This window comes from Tupaia chinensis, unplaced genomic scaffold, assembly GCF_000334495.1.
Source record: "Tupaia chinensis unplaced genomic scaffold, TupChi_1.0 Scaffold000513_1, whole genome shotgun sequence".
NCBI lineage: Eukaryota > Metazoa > Chordata > Mammalia > Scandentia > Tupaiidae > Tupaia > Tupaia belangeri.
In genome coordinates this window covers 874,541-896,037 of record NW_006160026.1, presented here as the reverse complement: position 1 = coordinate 896,037, position 21,497 = coordinate 874,541, and the positions used below count along the sequence as shown (strand labels likewise).

The following is a 21,497-nucleotide window of genomic DNA, read 5'->3' as shown; positions in this document are numbered from 1 at the left end:
CTCCCAAAGCCATTGAGTGGCTGCAGAGCACTGCCAGGGGACTGTACAAAGCCCATGGACCCCGTCTCCATGGTGCAGCAGTAATGTATTGCTCTAGAGAAGCTGGATCCCACATAGCAACCCAGGTTTGAATCTTTAGCCAAGTCAAACCTGAAATATGCCAGGCATTGGCATGAGTGCCCAGGATCTGATGGGCTGGAGGACTGGAAGAGGAGGATCATGACATGCCTAGACTCTGTGGAGGTTACTCTTCTCTTTCTCTCTCTCTCTCACTCACTCTCACATTGATGAGCATATGCTCTATAATAAATTTGAAAAATATTTGGTGAAAAATGGAATTAAAATACAAGTTTATTTTGGTGCAAAAAATTTGAAATCTATGCATAATATTTTCATAATATGTATTTTCCATGAACATTTGGAAGACCTTTCATATGCCACCACCATTAGCTAAGGTGATAATAAGTTGTTTACCAGCATCATTGCAGTTTTATAGCCTTCTCCCCATGGAGTTGTTTTTTCTCTCTCAAGCCTTTTTCACATGACCCCTGCTCTTTTCACTCTTTCTGTTAGGCTATACAGGTAACTGGCTTTTTGTTTTTTCTTTGCTCATTTTTTAAAATTTAAATTTATTTACATTTATTTATTTACATTCATTTACTATACATCATTACAGCATACAAAATGACATTTTCCATCCAGAATACACTGTATATTGGCTCAATCAAGCACATCAACATACATGTTATCGTCAATGATAACATGCATGATTAAGCCTATATGCAGTATATTCTGGATGGGAAACCACATTTTGTATGCTGTGACGATGCTTAGGGGATAAATGTACATTAATTAACTAAAAAAAAGTTCCAGGGGGAAAAAAAAAACATGAAAACTGTTTTTCCTGAAATTAAAAAAAAAAATGTATATTGGATGACTTCAGTAAGTTATATAGCCCCAGCTAGGTGAAACTTTATAGTATGTTCATTCTACTCACTGAGGTTTATGCCTAAAGTCAGACCTGTGTTCATGGATATGTATATATCAGCTGTGCTTACTATTGGAAATACTTAGATTAATTAAGTTCATTAGCGAATCAATAAAATGGGGGAAAAGGCATAGAAAGGTACCTAGCTTTTTACAAGCTATTATCATGTATGTTACAGACTGCCACTCTCCAGTCAATTCATAATTTTGTTGTTTTGTGTGATTTCTAATCACCAACACCTCAGATCTTACTTCTGTTGCTTGAAATAAATAAACCCATCGTTAACTTGTTGCACCTTGATTAAGTGGAAAGATGATGTAACTGGAAATATTAATATTTTTCTAGGTGTCCACACAACCACAATAATGATGTTGGGTTCTCTTTGGGTTTGGTTTAGTGAGAAGAGGATGCATTTTATTTTCCCAAGAGCCTAGCAAAGTACACAAAACAGGAATTACTACCTGTTATTTCACAGTTGAAAAAAAAACAAGCTCAGAAAAATTAAATTACTTACCCAAGGCCGCACAACTTAGATGAAGGTAACTGCTCCTAGAATTCATAATTTGTCTCCTAGATCAGTGATATCATTGTAAGTGGCTCCATTTAAAAATCCTTTACATAATATATTTTATAAACACTTTCTGGTTTTCTAGAAGATCTTCCACAGAACAGCAGTTGTATGAGATGCACTATAAGGCAAAAATGTGGTGGTCAAATGTCAGTAATGTGCCTATATTAGTGTCTTCTAGCAGGGTGTTGGTTACCACATGAAAGCCTCTGAGAAGCCCTGCAGTTACAAGACTTAAAAGTTGGCGGACCCAACATTGTCACAATGTATTTGACCATGGGGAGGCAAGAGTGAGAACATAGAGGCCATATTCCAACAATACAGGGAAGAGATAGGATATCTGGGCAACCGTGGGAAGCAGCAGAGGTGATAGGAAGTAGGTGAATTCTGAACCTATGTCAAGTAAGATGGATAGAATATAGAGCATAAGAGGGCATGGCAGGTGAGATGGTGGTTAAGGTGCTGGACTCCCACATGGTGGACCATGGTTCAAGTCCTAGACCTGGCGACTTGCTTTCTCAATTTCCCTCTCTCTCTCTTTCTTCATCTCTCTCTGTTTAATTAAAATAATAATGATTATTATGATGAATAAAATAAAATTAAATTATTATTTTTGAAAAAGGAATATAGAATATAGTAAAATGGGAGGAGGTAAAGATGACCCTGAGACTTCATTGTATTTTTTTACATTACATTTAATCACATATACCTTTACAGTGTATAACATTTCTTTTTCTAGCACAATTACCATACGTATTAGTCAAGACAAAGACATAACTTTCCACATCATCATCAGCAAATGTCTTTTCATTTTTTTCAGATTATTATTTTTTAAAAGAATTTTTTTTTTTGGAGAAGTTTTTGCTATAGGGTGTGTGCGCTCGCCAGAGAGACAGAGAGAAACAGAGAGACGGAAAGCGAGAAATCACCCCCCCCAGGGGGGATGGCCACGCTGCAATCCCTTCTCCTTCATTCTCCTCTCGGGATCTTGGGCACGCCCGTACATGCGCCCAGCGTTGAGTTTAAGCCACCGGGTCCAGGACTCGAACTGCGGTTGACTACGTGGGAGCCCAGTGACATAGCCTTTACGCTAACTGCTGGTCCCTAAAAGAATTATTTCAACATTATTTATTTACTCATTTTAATTTGCCCATAGAGGGACAGAGAGAGAGAGAGAAAGTGAGAAAAAAAAATGCCAGGTCTAGTACTCGAACCACTGTCAGCCATGTAGGAGTCCAATGCTCTTAACTACCATGCTGCTTGCCAGCCCCTCATTTTTTTTTAATTCTTGTTATTTTTTAAAAAAATATTCACTTATTATATATCATTTGCTTATAAAGAGAATTTACCTAACATGAAATACTTTCCAGACCAGTCTAGTTGAGAATAATATACATATTCATCAAAAGGTAATAAACCATTTATGTGTCCCACAAATGTCCTGGTTCTCTATTTTTTCTTCTGCTTTCATTCTCTATACTCTTTCTTTCTCCTCCCTCCCAACCCCCAGCACTTTCTTCAGTGTCCATAACTATTTTCATTGCTTTTAAGACCTCCAACATTTCAATCTCTACCATAGAGTGCAGGTAGTTGATATATATTAAGTAGATACATACAATATATTTCTTTCATAGCTTGGCTTGCTTCACTCAGCAATAAATCTTCCATTTTCAACCACTTTCTATCAAATACCAGGGTCTAGTTTTTTATGGCTGAGTAGTATTCCATAGAGTATATATGCCACACTTTTTCAATACATTCATCTGTTTGTGGACATTTGGATTGGTTCCAAGTTTTAGCAGTCATGAATAATACTGCAATAAATATTGATGTGCAAGTACTTTTCCAACTGTGCATTCTCCTGTCCTTTGGGTAGACACCCAGAAGTGGGATTGCTGGATCAAATGATAGTTCTATTTGTAGATCTTTGAGGAACCTCCATATTGTTTTCCACTGTGGCTGGACTAATTTACATTCCCATCAACAGTGTAGGAGAGTTCCCCTTTCACCACAACTCTGCCAACACTTATCACTTTTTGTATTTTTAATCTTTTATTCTAACAGGGGTTAGGTGGTATCTCATTATGATTTTAATCTGCATCTCCCTTTTGATGAGGGATGTTGAGCATTTCCTCATATGTTTTATGGCTGTTTGTATTTCTTCTTTAGAGAGATTTTCGTTCCGCTCATTTTCCCATCTTTTAATTGGGTTAATCATTTCTTTTTGAGTAAGCTGCTTGAGTTCCCTGTGTATTTTGGTTGTCAATCCCTTGTCTGAGGCATAGTTTACAAAAATATTCTCCCATTCTGAGGGTTGTCAATTCACACTAATTACTATGTCCTTTGCTGTGCAGAAACTTCTTAATCTGATATAGTCCCACTTGTCTATTTTAGGGATTATTTCCATGCTTTGGGACTCTTATTTAAGAAGTCTTTGCCTACCCCAATGTTTCCCAGAGTTTCCCCAGTGTTTTCCACCAGTAGTTTTATAGTTTGAGGTCTTAGGTTCAGATCTTTGATCTATTTTGAGTAGATTTTTGTTAATGGTGAAAGATGGGGATCAAGTTTCATCTTTCCGCAGGTGGATACCCAGTTTATTCAGCACCGTATACTAAAGAGGTTTTCCTTTTCCCACTGGATTGACTGGTATCCCTTGTCAAAAATCAGTTGGCTAGGGACCAGCAGTTAGCATAATGGCTGTCGCTGAACTCCCATGTAGCTGACCACAGTTTGAGTCCCAGACCTGGTGTCTTAAACTCATGCTGGGTGCATGTGTGTGCATGCCCAAGATCCTGAGAGGAGAATGGAGGAGAAGGGATTGCAGCGTGGCCATCCCCCTGGGGGTGATTTCTCGCTTTCTATCTCTCTGTCTCTCTGTCTTTCTGGCGAGCACACACGCCCTATAGTAAAAATCTCTCAAAAAAAAAATCAGTTGGTTGTAAATCTTCGGGTTTATTTCTTGGGTCTCTATTCTATTCCATTAGTCCACCTGTCTTTTTTTGCCAATACTATGCTGTTTTAATTATCACAGCTTTATAGTATATCTTGACCTTGAGATTTTAGAGCCAAGCAACAGATGAATACAATTGTCACTTAGAGAACATTTTCCTGGACTACAATTTTTTCTTACCATCGTAATTTCTTACAGCATCAACTCTGTTAGCTCCAGAAGTTTTACAGCTTTAATTTTATCTTTGCTGATGAGATTTTTTTCAATGTTGAGCTTCTCATTTTTTACTTACTATTGTGTTCCCAGTTCCTCACACAACATAGGCACTACACAAATATTTGTTAAATAAATTAATGAATGGAGACTAGTATAATGTAATTACTTAAACATTGTAGCTACCATAATATTAATCAATCTGATCTGTAGGCAATATTAATATTACTAGTCATTTTAGTTTACAGCGAAGGGCTACTAAAAGATGAAAGAGGAGTGACTAGTAACAGGAAGGAAGAGGTAGTGAGAAGACCCAGCTCTAATCTGACATCTTTCTCTGCATTTCTGAGTTGCCTTATGCAAGTCCCTTCCTCTCTGAATCCAGTTCTTCCAATCCCACTCATGAAAGAGTAAGACGATGTGCTCCACCAGCCCTACACCATAAGTCTGAGGGGGAGCCATGGCCCACATCCTTGGTCTTACATGTCCTTGGTAATATGTTATCCAGTGCTGCCCAATGCAGAACGTGTCTGATAAAATGCTCTGCTCTTAAATATAGACTATTCCTTAGGTGCACAGAAAAAAAGAATGCAATGGTTGCTGACGTCTTCCTCCTCCCAAAAGCTTGAAGTAGCAGATAAATATTCCAATGTTTGGTGGAGAATTAAACAACCTTCTATGATTTTCACTATCCCCAGTCCCATTAACAAGATTGCAATAGGAACTTTTGCCTTCCCTGCCCCCACAGGATACTGAGCCAAAGTCATTTGCTGTTCTAGACCTCGTCACATTCTGAACCTTGTTATGTCCATCTGAAAGAATCCTTCTTTTCCCTTTCTTTGCCCAGAAATACATTTCTCATTCGGACTCATTTTGAACCATTTTCTCTAAAGGTCAGTCTTGGGTTCTTGGATCCTTGCTACAATGCGTAAACAGTCTACAGACTTTCATTAAGTCCTTATACCAAGACCACCTTGGGGAGGGCTCAAAAATCATTCAACAAATGCCTTTTGGTTTCAGTTCATTCATTTCTGTTCTACATGACTGCCCAAGACAAAAATTTACCAGGAGAGTTTTTCCTGCTAGGTACCATCTACTCTACCATTGGTTGTCTTGATGCAGATGTCATTTGTGTCCCCTAATGCTGATGCCCTGCTAGCTTCTTTCTTTTCCCAGAAGAGGTCACTACCTGATCACAAAAACAACAGTTTCACTCCAGCCCCCAGTCCCTCACTGCTATTCAATGCTCAAGTCTTCTCAGTGGTTAATAACCAAACTTAAAATGTCATTCAATCTTTCCTAATGTTCTTGTCATTCATTTTATTATAATTGCGATTGTGAAAAAAATTCATGGAACAACTGATTATCCCTATATCAGTCTTGCTTTGTAAAGATCTCAGCATCACAGTTATTTTATTTCCTCCTTACAATGACTTCTGCTGCTACTTAGCCTAGTTCATAGGTGAGAAGATTGAAGGACAAATAGATGAAATGGCTAACACAAAAATGATCAACAAAAGAAGGATGAAAAGCTGTGTCTCCTGGTAAAAGGCTGAGGTGTTGAAAGAAAAGCATCAGGGTTTCACTGGTTGAACCAACCTTCTAAAATAGGAGTGATAGACTAGAACATGGTAACAATTCAAGCTGAGAAGTGCCATCCCCTAAAAACAGACTGGAGGTAACTTGAAAGCTAATGGCTTAGCTAGAAAGCAATTCAACTTTCTGCCTCCAGAATTCCTGAAAATAAATAGTGAAAACCATAATACAAAGATCATGACAGAGTTAACACCATAGACAAGTAGTTAAGGGACCGAGATCCCAAATGGCTGACTACAGTTAAAATCTTGGCCAAGCAGCTTGAAAAACACCCCAGACATATGTGTATGCATGTCTCAAATCCTCACAGGATGGAGAAATGGAGGAAAAGGGATTGTGGGGCGACCGTGCCCTACTGGGAGATGCTTTTTCCCCCTCCAGCTCTCAACTCTCTGTGTCTCTCTGGTGAGCACATATGCTCTCTAGCAATTAAAAAATGAGAGAAAGATAAAGGAAGCAGAAGACTACACCAAATCTGATAGTCAGTCATGGGAATGAGATTAAAAGTGTAGGCCATTGCACCATAGTTTCTTTGTCATTGAATAAGTTGCCTCAAACACATAATATCTCACTCGAAGTTCTTAAAGTAACATAATTAGGAAAAAAGGAAAGTGGGAGTTCATTGATTTACTGAAATTTTATCATGGGAACCAGCAGTTAGCGTAATGGCTATGTCACTGGACTCCCACGTAGTCGACTGCGGTTCGCGTCCCGGACCCAGTGGCTTAAAAATCACGCCCAGCGCGTGTGCGTGTGTGCCCAAGATCCCGAGAGGAGAATGGAGGAGAAGGGATTGCGGCGTGACCATCCCCCCTGGGGGGTGATTTCTCGCTTTCTGTCTCTCTGTCTCTCTCTGTCTGGCAAGTGCACGTGCCCTATAGCGTAAACCTCTCAAAAAAAAAAGAAATTTTATCAGAGGCTTACGACAACAGAAGATTTAGGAAACATGAACCATAGCAGTCTACGTGATTAAAGAGCAGGAAGTTCAGCACTGATCTTGAGGGAAGAAAAAGACTTCAGGTGAACACCACCATCAAAGCTGCCTTAGCTGTGAATGAATTATAAGTGGTCATTTTGTTTTGGAATTGAAACTCAGCCTTCAAATCCCAAGAGCAATAGTTCATATAGACAGGATTCAAAATTCCAGAAACAAGGTGGCAGAAGAATCCAATAGACCAAGCTCTGGGCCATTGCTAAGCTCTGACATCCATGGTAAATAGAGACCGCTATTCAACAATACTACAGAAAGGGACTATTCACAAGGAAGAAGATTGGATGCTGGACAGCTCGCAAAATCGAAGTCTGGGCCCACTGCACCTCAGGCTGGTGTGCACCCCCATGAGCTCATTAATTCTTCCAAAGAGGCATAGAAAATTCAGAAGACACTAGCAACCATAGTCAATATTATTAGTAGCTATCATTTAACAAGCACCTACTATAAATTTAGCAAGATAATAGGTGCTATATACACATATTATCACACTTCATTTTCACAATAGCCCTGCAAGGGGTTTGATTAATTCTTTTTCACAGAAAAAACACCTCAAACTCAAAAAACAAAATAACTTTTCTAGGGTAACACAGTTTGTTTTTTTCACAGAAAAAACACCTCAAACCCAAAGAGCAAAATAACTTTTCTAGGGTAACACAGTTTGCAGTTTTCACTGGAACCCAGACCTAGTTATGTACGCAAAGCTGCAGCTCTTTCCACTGATTCTGTGCTCTCCAGGTTAAGCTAGGTAACTCTGTATTTCCATAGTAGAGATGAAAGGGAGATGAAGACTCCATGACATTAAAGCTAAAAAGGACACTGTTGGTTTGGCATCTGATGTCATCTAAAGACCAAAAGAGAAACAGTAGACTACTGGAATAATCCCAGCAGTGCATCATTTCCAATTGTTATATTTTAGTATATGGTCCAACAATAAATAAGAATGTATTTGTTGAGCAAGGCACAATATCAGATCCTATGGAAGATATAAGAACATATAAGCTGATAAATTTCTCTGTTTTTACTCAAGCTAACAAAAGACTTAGAAGACATGAATCACCATGTTTATTGTCCTTCTCTCTTCTCAAAAAGGTAACAAGGCATCTTAATTATTTTGCTTCAGATATTAAGTGGCAAGGGTCCTGGGAAGGGATAGTCAGGAGAGTTTCACAAAAGAATAAAACCTCGATTGTCTGCTGAATATTGGACAAGTGAAATAGAGAGCAAAGGGTGTTCCTGAAATTGGGATGGTAAAAGCAAAGCTATAGACATGGTGAGGAGGTCAGTCCAGCTTGAGTTAAGAGTTCATAATGTCATGGACTGAGAGAGAGAATTAAAAAGCAGGTCGAAACAAGCATATGCAGAGATTTTTGAATTCTACATAATGGGCCTTGACATTTATATTAAAAGTGATGGCTTACTTTCTCACTTTCCCTCTCTCTCTGTCTCTCTCTTGTGAATGCCTTGCCTTATAGCAAATTTAATAATAATAATAATAATAATAACAATAAATAAAAACAAATAAATAAATCTTTGGAAAAAAAAAAGTGAAGCTTAGGGAGCTATTGGAACTAGTTGGAAATGTATCCAGCTCCCACTCACCTACTATGGTTCTTAGAACTTAGCAGATATCTCACACATATTTGCTAGAGAGCAAATGAATGAATGAATGAATGAATGCTGTGTGTAGGGTGTGCTGGCATGGGAAGAGAAAGAAACTAGGGACACCAGTTAAAAGTCTATTGCAGGGGTCAGCAGGTAGTGTGGTGGTTAAGGTGCTGGACTCCCATATGGCCAACTGCAGTTCAAGTCCTAGACATGGCGGTTTGTTTTCTCATTTTCTCTCTCTCTGTCTCTCTCTGGTGAGTACACATGTCCATAGCAAATTAATAATAAAAACAATAATGATAATGACGATGATAATAAGTAAAATTAAATAAATACGTCTTTTTTTAAAGCCTATTGCAATGGTGTTCTTCATGATAAAGGGTGGTGTTGGTAAAAATATAAATATTATAGAAAATTTCAAGGCCATCTGGTGGTATGGTGGTTAAGGCCCTGGATCCCACATGGTCAACTGCACAGCTCAAGTCCCAGGCCTGGTGGCTTGAAAAATTCACCAAGCGCCTATGTGTGCACACTCAAAATCCTGAGAGGAGAATGAAATAGAAGAGATAGCAGTGTGGCCATCCCCCTGAAGGGTGTTTTTGCACTGACTTCTGTCTCTCTCAGGGAAGCACACATGCTCCATAGGGGAAAAAAATTACAGAAAGTTTCAAAGCAATGAAAAAGATATCACAAAAGGAACTAAAAAGGATTATTCTAGTTCTGCCATTATTTCCTGAGTGGTAGTTCATACAAAAACAGAGGGAAAAAATGTTCTAATAATCACCAAATTCAAGAATCTACAAGCCCACCAGTGGAACTGAAGATCCCTCTATAAACACATGTCTCTGGCAGCCTAAAGACCTAGTCAGGGGAAGAAAATAGGCACAGGAAGAGAAAACATAAAAACTAACATGTTAGATTTTGGAAGAAACATTTCACCTTTTCTCCTACTGGGTAATTGAAACTCACTTTACCTCTGTTGATTGAAGAAATGCCGGTCATATTATGCCATTTACGGATGAGAAATCTATATCTCAAAAACAAACAAGCAAACAAACAAACAAACAAACAAAAAGACCCTACTATCCACAGTGACTTGACTCTAGGTAAATTGATTCTAAATCCTGCATTTCTTCCATCATCCTGTGTGGCAGTAGAAGATGTGAGCATGAAAAGAGAAAGAAAGATGAATGAAAAGGTGCAGTCCCAGGGTTTCATCCATAGATACTTTAGGAAATTGGCAATGAGATCTTCTATGGCAAGGACCCGTAACGAAATATGTGCTAAATGTTTCTCTGTGTGATAGGTAAGGACCTGACCGCTCATCTAGGAGAATTTGCAGTGAATAAGAATCTGTTTCCTACACTGAGAGTTGGTATACTAGTTGTGCATATGTAGGGGCTATATATATGTAGTTGAGATTTTTTCTTTTTTCCTTTTTTTTAGTTTTGCTATAAGGTGCATGCCCTCACTGGAGAGAGACAGAGAGAGAGAGAGAGAGAGAGAGAGAGAGGAAAGTGAGAAAGCAAATCCTACACTGAGAGTTGGTATACTAGTTGTGCATATGTAGGGGCTATATATATGTAGTTGAGATTTTTTCTTTTTTCCTTTTTTTTAGTTTTGCTATAAGGTGCATGCCCTCGCGAGAGAGAGAGAGAGAGAGAGAGAGAGAGAGAGAGAGAGAGGAAGTAAGAAAGCACCACCCCCAGGGAGGATGGCCACACCACAATCCCTTCTCCTCCATTCTCCTCTCAATATTTGAGCACACATGCACATTCACCCAGCATGTTTTTCAAAGCACCAGATCTGGGACTGGAGCTGCACAGTCAACCATGTGGAATCCATCTACCTTAACCACCACACCACTGGTTGACCCCTGTAGTTGGCATCTTTAACAAAGCTATATTGTGTCTGTAAGCAGTCACTTTCCACTTCTCCTCTCTGCATCATTCTGTCATCAAATTCCAGTGGGTACTAGGGAGCTCTCCCCCAAGGCAATAAGCCCCAGAATTACGTAAAGCTACAGTCATTCCTGTCAAACAAGATCTTACAGTTGGAAACATGTCTCGTAGTTTCGGCAGTTTGGTTTCTTGGCAAGAGCCAAAACTGCTGAGTTCTTCTCACTGGAAGGATCAGAAAGCTGGGGTATGTCATGGCTGTGCTCTCTGCATCCTTTTTTGTGACGTAGGATTGGTCAAGGAGTTGACTGAAATTTCATAAAAGCTTTATGAGACACAGCAAGTACAAAGGCTCTGAGGCTCTGAGCCACAATTGCTTTCATAAAGCCCAGCTATTGCCATCAGGTCTCCAATCAAGGCTGAAGAGAAAAGTTGACCACATGTCCTTTCTGTCTACTGGGTTTTGGGAAACCATGACACATATTGCTTCTTCATTATGACTCATTCAGAACCACTAGGTTCCACTGACGGGATGGGAATGATCCAGAGTTTGCCTCCGCCAAAACTGTCTACTTCTTGAAAATTATTAAATGAAGAATATGCTTGAATTTTAAGTCACCACAGCTAGTTAATCCCAGTAGGTGTCCACAAGGTCGACATCCCCTCACGTGTGTCACTGTTTGCCTTTTCACCAGTCCTTCACTAATGTCGCCATTCAGACTTGCTAAGAAAAATGGCTTCTTTCTGAAATCAGAATCCATTGCAATTGGGATTAAAGCAGCCAACAATATGGAGTGGCACAGTGGTACACGCAGGAAGGTAATGGTCTCACCACAGTTTTGCTCTCCTCACCCCTCTAAGTAACTGGGCCTTGGTGCTTAGGAAGTCATTCTCTTTAATGAAGTTATCCTTTCTTATGTGTGTCAAAAAGTTAAAAAAAGAACATTGGGAAGCATTGCCTAGATTAAGTTCCTAGAGGAACTTAAACCTGGTAGAAAATTAGGCAATATTTAGCAAAGTCTTAGAAAGTGCATGCCCTTTAAACCACAAATGCCACTCCTAGTAACTTATTCTATGTTAACAATTAGATATAAAAGAATAAGGTGTAAGGCTGTTCATCACAGCATTGTTCATAATAAGGAAACATTATATACAACTTACATATCTATAATAGAGATTTAATTAAAAACATTCTTATATTTGTAATATTACGTGTAATATTCAGCAGTCATTCAAATGCTATAGACACTCCTTGGTAGTCTAGTGGTTAGGATTCAGTGCTCTCAATGGTATAAAAATTCTTTCATTGATTTGGCAGGAAGTTTATGACACATTATTAAGGATGAAAAAGTATTTTAAAATAATCATTGGAGTAGTATTGCATTTTGTTTAAAAATACGTTAAAATACTCATATAATCATAAGTGTATATTTTATGAATACCATAAAAGATATAGAGTGGAAGTACAGGATTACCCAGTGTATGATTCCTACCAGGGTGATGGAATTGTTTTAAGATTTGGCATTTCTGAAGTTGAATAAAGCTAAACCCTGAGTAAAAGAAAGAGGCTCTTCTCTGAAATGGAAGATCCTTCTTGCAATCAGTCTGCCAAGAAAAAAAAAAAAAGGCGTGCCTCTTGGAAATTAAACATTAAAAAGAGAGATTTTCTTCCTGAGTCTTTTATCCCATTGAGTTCTCTTCAAAAGTATTTGAGACATGTAACATCTCAAGAGTGAACTGGTCAGGGAAGAAGTATGTCAGGGTGTTCTCAGAGCTGAATTCTGGGTCATTTTTCTTTGCACAATCCCTTAGGAAGTTGTAAAATCGTTTCTATGTTCCGATCTGCTCTGGAGATTTAATGATAGTAATAACTACCATTTGTTGGAGAAGCTTCAATTCTCTGCACAGCTGTGTGAGATAGAAGGGATCACCCTGTGTAGTGGAAAGGAATAGTTAACATCCCTGAGCTTTAACCCAAGCCCAACATTATCCTAAGGCCTCTAGATGTATTTTCATGCTGCAGTCCTCACAAGAACCTGGAGAAGTACTAGCATCACCTTCACTGTATGGTTGAGGAAACTGACAAGCTGGTACAGCAAGATGAACCTGATAACTTTTGCAAAGTTATACATCTTACTTATGGTGAGGATGGGATTCAGATCCAGGTAGTTTGACCCTAGAAATTTTAACCATTAAGGCCTATTTCCAAATGACAGAAACAAGAGAAGAGGGATCGTCCACTTTTGACCAAAAGCATTAAACTGAGAATCATACCAGAAACCAGCATGATGGTAGCATGATGGTAGCAGAAGGATTAGAGGAAAAGTGACCCTCCCCAAGTAGAAGACCACACATTCCAGGGACAGATGGATACTGGCACTGCTAAGTGGCTGTCTATCACTCCCTTGCCACCCCCATGACTCTTGCTCTAATGCTAACTTTGGGCAATTTGCTCTCCATTTTGTTCAAAGAAACTGAATTCTCATAACATCAAGCAGAAATCTAACTCTCCCTGTGAGATGTGTCCACTCGGTCACTTGTTACACATTGCTGAGCAAAGCATAGAGCAGGTGCTAAGGATATGTGGTTAACGAGTTCTCAAACTCTTGGTAAAGATATCAAGGGATTGTGGGTTATGGACCATGGTAGACCTGTGAACACAGACCCGCAGATTGGCCTTGAAGTCTCTGGGAGATGAGTGCCATGGAAAGCAAGGCCCACGGACACCCACAGCTTTGCACAGACCTGACAACATCACTTTCAACATGACTTAGGTGTCCCCAGTGGGCTTTAGGCCATCACTGCAGAAGTGGGAAGTGCTTGGCCTTTCTGATGGAGCAAGCTAAGACCTCTAGGGAAAAAATCCTTCCAGGGATTCCCTGAGACCACAAACAGACATCCCATATGATTGCCACCAGCTGTTCCTCTCTCACACACCAGTGGCAATGACCAAAACAACTAAAGAGAATTGAATGAGTTTGACCCCTGGACTAAGACAATTTGAGTCCCAGAATGATACAGCTTTTCCTCTCACCTTATGCCTTGCCTCTTCTAGAAACTTTTTCAGTTGGACATAGTATATGCAAATAAACACACATATCTCACTCACAGATGCTCCAACACACATACCCATGCATGTGCTCAGATTCTCCTAAAGCAAAAACTTGTTTTTTCCAATATTTTTTTTTCTGAGAGATTTTTGCTATAGGGCGAGGGCACGTGAGGGCACTCACTTAAGAGCCAGAGAGAGAGAAAATGAGAAATCATCCCCCAGTAGGGATGGTCACACCGTGATCCCTTCTGCTCCATTCTCCTCTCAGGATTTTGGGCACACATTGTACACATGCCCAGTGTGCTTCAAGTCACTGGGTCTGAGACTCAAACCATAGTTGACCATGTGCTAGTCCGGCCCTTTAACCACTATGCCACATGCTGGCCTCAGCAAGCACTATTTAAAAATATTGGAGGACAATGACATGTGTTGAACTTGAATTACTACAGCAGCAATTTTCGTTTGAGTCCAAAATCAGGGAGGAGGGACTCATTTGTTCATTTATTTTTTATTATGATTTCTGATTTACATCTATTCAATATTTATCTCTCTAGGTCACAGTATGGTTTTTCAAAGCATGGATAGAATGCGTATCAACTAACTCAAAGTATACACATATTCATCTTTTTTTTTTTTTGGAGAGGTTTTTCACTATAGGGCGTGTGCACTCGCCAGACAGACAGAGAGAGACATAGAGACAGAAAGTGAGAAATCACCCCCCAGTGGGGATGGTCACGCCACAATCCCTTCTCCTCCATTCTCCTCTCGGGATCTTGGGCACGCATGCACACGCGCCCGGCATGAGTTTTAACCCACCAGGTCCGGGACGTGAACCGTGGTCGACTACATGGGAGTCCAGCGACATAGCCATTACGCTAACTGCTGGTTCCCCATATATTCATCTTCTTCAACAATGAACATTATACTATACTATGCACATTTGATTATTGTTCTAGTAGTGTTTCTTGGTTTGCTTGTATTTGGTTTTGTTTTTTAAAATTGTGTGTTGAATTTTCCATATTTTTTATTACTGTAATACAGTATATCCCCCTTATTTATGAGCATTCTTAGGTTCATTACTTTTTTTTTTCTTTCTGGGCCCCCACCCACACATCTGCTATGTGATTTCTGGTATCTACCATTATTGTCTCTAATTTTATGCCTTTGAGATCTTCTGTTTCCATCATAGAGCACAGACACTCAGTGTATGTTAAGTAGGGACATATAGTATTTATCTTTCTTTTTAAAAAATGATTTGTTTAACTAAAAATCTATTTATTATATATGTATACACACACACACACACACACACATATTTGTGTGCGTGTGTGTGTGTGTGTGTGTGTGTGTGTGTGTTTGATTTTGTTTGTTCCAGTTTTGTCCACTTTGTGTCAAGTTTTTTAAAATTTTTTTTAAATTATTCATTTAATTTTATCTTATTATTATTATTATTATTAATTAATTTGACCAGTGAGAAACAGAGCAAACTGCCAGGTTCAGGACTCGAACTATAGTCAGCCATGTGGGAAGTCTAGCTCCTCAACTACCACGTCACCTGCTGGCCACTGGATTTTTTTTTTTTTTTTTTTTTTTGGCGAGTAGTATAATATTCAAGTCAATATCTATGGCCCAGATGCTGTGTCACTGAGCAAGAATTAATTATGGCTGGGACCAGCAGTTAGCATAATGGCTATGTCACTGGACTCCCATGTAGTCGACGGTGGTTTGAGTCCCAGACCCGGTGGCTTAAACTCACGCCGGGTGCGTGTGAGTGCATGCCCAAGATCCCAAGAGGAGAATGGGGGAGAAGGGATTGTGGTGTGGCCATCCCCCCCGGGGGGGGGTGATTTCTTGCTTTCTATCTCTCTGTCTCTCTCTGTCTGGCGAGCGCACACACCCTATAGTAAAAACCTCTCCAAAAAAAATAAAAAAGAATTAATTATGGCTGTGTCAAATTGAACGCAGTGTACAACTGACCCACAGTCACACTTGCTAAGAGCATTGAGCTTTCTGGAGCCAGCCCCTCTGCTGTCTGTCTTAGAGCTATGTCAGAAGCTAATAGCAGAAAAAGAAGCACTGTTGCTCAGCTTAATTGAGCGATCATTAGGACTTCCTCCAATAAAAAAGTAAGCAGGGGAATTGCCATTGACTTCCCTGGGGCTATGAGGGGTGTGGGGTCCAAGGACTACTTTACACAGGATAAATATATCTGAAGTTGCCTAACTTCCAGCCTGATCTAATTAGTAAACACCTTCAAAGGGATCAAGCTGATTTCTCAGTGGTAAAGGTGGGCAAATAAATATTTAAGAGCACATCTGTGTAGGTGGAGGTAAGGAAAGGAAACAGATTAGGAACAGATATGCATTAACTTTGGAAGCTCTGTTGCATAATCATTCATGACTTTGCCCCTTCCACTGGCCAAACATGCCTCTTCTCCAAGGCTTCTGTGGGACCTGGCTCACAAGAAACTCAGCTGCCTTGCCTCCAAATGAACTATTCCAGGACATGGACTCATTTAACCTTATCATAGCTGTGGTCAAAGCCTTGGCCACACAATACCACAATTGTTTTGGATATGAAGGTTAAACAAGATCTATTTAAAGGGCTAGAATAGAAGAAAGCTATGTAGCAAAGTCTTATTAACTTGCAAATAATACTAAAATTGTTGCTGTTTTAATCTGCCAATGATGTAACCTAAAGGACTCCCTTTCCAATAGTGGTTTTCTGGGCAACAGCAATTATCCATTGTAACTCTGCAGAAGACCAGCCTTGTCTGTAGCATTTCCAGATTCTCCATGCTTTTTCAGTGGCTGTGGCCAATTATCACCTAGCTCCCCATGGCAGCTAGCAAGACCTCCTGGGTCACACAAAGGCTTTGAAAGGATCAAAGTACATGCCACACAACTGAACTATAATCAGTTACACCTCCACCGTTAGTAGTCTGGGGGAGATGGGATAGATTTTTGTAAGTGAATTTAAAACTAGGAGTCAGACTTAGAATTATAATTAAATTCTCTGGAGTAGTTGAGAAAAGAGGGGCCACAATGAGCTTCCTAATACATTTTATTTCACATCAGTAAAGGGCAATAGGGGAATAGCGAATACATCTGTTACTTCCTAGGCATGATGTGGGTACTCTGTCCTTTGATTATCTCACCTACTCCTCATAGCAAACCTACAAACTTGGTATCCTCATTTCTCAAAGGAAGCTGAGGATTAAACACATCAGACGGGCTACACACAACCTGGTCTGTTTGGTTTTTGTCTTGTTTATTTTTGGTTGGCTGGCACTGTTTTGTTTTGTTTTTCTGCCATGTAAGTATGTATGTGTATATATATATATTGATCACTCATCCAACAAACACTGTAAAATACCTGAACGGAAAAGCTTTCTCTGTCTTCTTCCTACTATATTCCTAACATACAGTAAGTGCTGGATCAATATCTTTCTTTACACATTCAAAACATATTAGACACTAGAGATAGAACAGTGAGAAAGACTGAAAGGTACCTGTCATTACTAAGCTTATATTTTAGTACAGAGAGAAAAATCATTCAATAAATAAGCAAGCCATGGAAGAAAAAGAAAGAAAGGATGGAAAGCAAGAGGCAGGAAGATAAGAAGGAAGAAATAAATTATCAGAAAGCAAGGAATGTCATGTAGAGAACTGAGATTGGAAGATGAGAGGGAGAGAACCAAGGTGGCACCTCAAACAGGGTGCTCAGGACAGGATGCTCAAAGGAGGGAACTTTTTTAAAATTTGCTATCGGGCATGTGCGCTCACCAGTGAGACACAGAGACAGAAGGGGGGAGGGACAGCAAGAAAGTAAGTCACCACGAAACAAGATCAGCCCTGTGGGAGTCCAGCACCTCAACCTTCACACCATCTGCTGACCCCCAGGAGGAGACTTCTCAAGTGAGATCTGAATGACAAGAAAGAAGAAATCATAGGAAATCAAAAGATTAGATTACAGCCAAAGGGACTGCAAAGGTAAAAAGAGCTTTAAGTATAAGTAAGTAAATAAATAAATAAATAAAAACCTGATTAAAACAACATTCAAATCAGCAACAACAACAACAGAAAAAGTACAGCTAGCACAGGTCAGGAGTGAGGGGCAAAATTATACAAGATGATGTCAAGAAGGTGAGTAGGACCCGGTGACACAGGACCTTTTAAGTCAAGATAAGGCATCAAATATTTGTTCAGTGAATAAATGCACGGGCCTTGGAAAACATAAGCACTAACAGTCTTTCAGGAGTTTGCACTTGCATCAGAAAGACAAAATCCACTGAAAGGTACCTGTCATTACTAAGCTTATATTTTAGTACAGAGAGAAAAATCATTCAATAAATAAGCAAGCCATGGAAGAAAAAGAAAGAAAGGATGGAAAGCAAGAGGCAGGAAGATAAGAAGGAAGAAATAAATTATCAGAAAGCAAGGAATGTCATGTAGAGAACTGAGATTGGAAGATGAGAGGGAGAGAACCAAGGTGGCACCTCAAACAGGGTGCTCAGGACAGGATGCTCAAAGGAGGGAACTTTTTTAAAATTTGCTATCGGGCATGTGCGCTCACCAGTGAGACACAGAGACAGAAGGGGGGAGGGACAGCAAGAAAGTAAGTCACCACGAAACAAGATCAGCCCTGTGGGAGTCCAGCACCTCAACCTTCACACCATCTGCTGACCCCCAGGAGGAGACTTCTCAAGTGAGATCTGAATGACAAGAAAGAAGAAATCATAGGAAATCAAAAGATTAGATTACAGCCAAAGGGACTGCAAAGGTAAAAAGAGCTTTATGTAAGTATAAGTAAGTAAATAAATAAATAAATAAAAACCTGATTAAAACAACATTCAAATCAGCAACAACAACAACAGAAAAAGTACAGCTAGCACAGGTCAGGAGTGAGGGGCAAAATTATACAAGATGATGTCAAGAAGGTGAGTAGGACCCGGTGACACAGGACCTTTTAAGTCAAGATAAGGCATCAAATATTTGTTCAGTGAATAAATGCACGGGCCTTGGAAAACATAAGCACTAACAGTCTTTCAGGAGTTTGCACTTGCATCAGAAAGACAAAATCCACAACAATTCCTTCAAGACTAGCCCTATAGTGAGCCAGGCACTGTACTAGACAGAGGGGATACCAGGTGGACAAGCCATGTCCCTGTCCTTCTGCCAGTTCACAGTTCTAAGGAAAGAGACAAGACCATGGAACAGAGCAACACGTTCTTGAAACATTATGTAAGCACATGGAAAACATCTAACTCAGCCTGGAAAAAGTGAAGAAAACAGCTAAGATAGCATATAAATTATAGCCAAGATAAAGAATTCAGGAATGGGTTGGTCCCTGCAGGGTGAAAAGGTTAGGGGAAACTCTTAGAGAAAGCTAGACTTGATCTGGATCTTCAGGAGTAAACAGGACTTAGAGAAAGGGGTTCCAGGATAAATAAGAAAGGCACAAAGGTTTCAATCAAAAGTCGTACACCTTGGTAAGTCATCAGAGCTCCCAAAGCCTCTGTTGCTCCTAACCACTTCCTGTACACACATTTGTAGGCTCCATGCTCATCCTCCCACTCTGCTGAAACACAGTTGAAATGATCTGTAACCAGCCCTCAGATCATCTTTCTGAAATCAAAGTCTGATTTTCATTTCAACTAGCAATACTATATATACCATATATATACTAGTATATATACTATAAATATAGTGATACTATATATATGATACTGTCTTCCTGATGACTGAACATTCCCATGGATAACTCCTAATCTCATCAGTTTTTCTTTCTTGGTAAAGAGATCCTTCCTTACAATAGAAGTCTGCTTCCTTGATACATGATCAAAGCATGTTGATCAACAATTTCTAGGTAAGAATGATTATCAAAATCTCAGAGGCATTTAACAAAGCATTCCTTTCTCATTCATAAAAGTGCGAGTTGAGGGGCCAGCAAGTGGCATGGTGGTTAAAGGCGCTGGACTCCCCCATGGCCAACCACGTTCCAAGTCCTGGACCTGGAGGCTTGCTTTCTCACTTCCTCTCTCTGTCTCTCTCTGATCAAACGGGAAAATAATAATGATAATAATAATAAATAAAGTTAAATAAAGTAATTCTTAAAAAAAAAAGTGTGAGGTGACATGGGACCAGCAGTTAGCACAATGGCTATGTCACTGGACTCCCATGTGGTCAACCACGGTTCGAGTCCCGGACCCGGTGGCTTAAACTCACACTGGACACGTGGGCATGCGTACCCAAGATCTCGAGAGGAGAATGGAGGAGAAGGGATTGCAGCGTGGCCACCCCCCTGGGGGGGTGATTTCTTGCTTTCTGTCACTCTGTCTCTCTCTGTCTTTCTGGCGAGCACACGCGCCCTATAGCAAAAACCTCTCAAAAAAAAAAAAAAGTGTGAGCTGACGTGAAGGCTGTACATGGTTCCTCTGCAATCACTTGGCAGATCAGCTAGAGGCTGGTTCATCTAGGCTGGCTTAGGTGAGCTATGCAGGGTCTCTCCACAAGGCTAACCAGGACTTAACACGCATGTCTGTATTACGGTTCCAAATTCAAGAACGGAAGCTGCATGACCAAAGCAAATCACAGGACCAAATGGAATGAAGAATTAGGGAAATAGATTCTGCCCTATATGAGAGAAGCTGCAAAGTACAGCAATCATTCTGCTCTGTACCACATGTTCATGAGCTCATGGAACGTAGCCAAGCTTAACTTGGGTTTTAAGCCATGCTATACCATTGACTTGCAGGGAAGTTAGTTAACAACCTTAGACCTTGAGTCATGAATTGTTGTCAAGTACATTTGCATAGCACTTTTAATTGTCTGAACCAAAGTATAACCCTTCACATTCAATTTTGTCTCCATTGCGTCAGCCAGCATCAATCCCTCAATATCCCTTTCCATAGCAGTCATTTGTATCTCTCTTATAAGAGGAATTGCCAACTATGATCAATATCTTTGTGTGTTTCCTTACTATATCTGATGTAAGCAATATGGCGATACATTTTTATCAGATTGGTTCTAACAACATGTTCAGTACAGGAATGACCACGTTTTCAAACCTTCCTGTATGTGATGGCAACCATAATGGTGCTAGACTTATAAAGACCCTTAGCTACCACAGAAAGTCACACAAAAATGAACCAATATCCAGTACAACACAATTCCAATGGGGCAAGTCAGTGACTCAATTGTTTTCATTTTTGTTTCTGTTGTTCTTGTGCTTTTTTTTTTTCTTTTTTATTAAGGTCCTTGTTTTTTTCAAAATAAAATATTATGTGAAAATTCAACAAGAAAAGCAGATACACATGGGACTACTTACTGTCGTTGAAGGAAGGGACATTCTTGAAGTTCTTTCTACTCAACTTTTCCCATCCTAATCTTCTAAGGCCTCCTCACCTGTCATGGAATAAAATTTGGAAGCCATTGAACAATGTCAGTGGTTTTCAAATGTTGACAAACATGACTCTCAATAAAAAACACATGTTGGTAGTGATCCAGAACACACACACACATTTAGACAACTAAAACTGCTGTTTCTCAACCCTATTACCTAAGTGTAATACACTGTGATGGTCCCTATTCTACTCATTTCATTTTTTGAATGTTGGTTGTGAACTACTAAA

At 39.7% G+C, this 21,497-nt stretch overlaps 1 long non-coding RNA gene across 1 annotated transcript in view; it reads right to left on the bottom strand.

Annotated features, from left to right (window-relative positions):
- The window catches only part of LOC106735756 (uncharacterized), a 46,764-nt gene extending 25,499 nt beyond the window's left edge, over positions 1 to 21,265 (bottom strand). The window contains exons 1-2 of the long non-coding RNA XR_001371000.2: positions 21,194 to 21,265; positions 1,503 to 1,677 (exon numbers count right to left, since the gene is read on the bottom strand). This is a non-coding gene — a long non-coding RNA (uncharacterized LOC106735756). The remainder of the gene's footprint in view (positions 1 to 1,502; positions 1,678 to 21,193) is intronic.
- Positions 21,266 to 21,497: the final 232 nt, after the last annotated feature.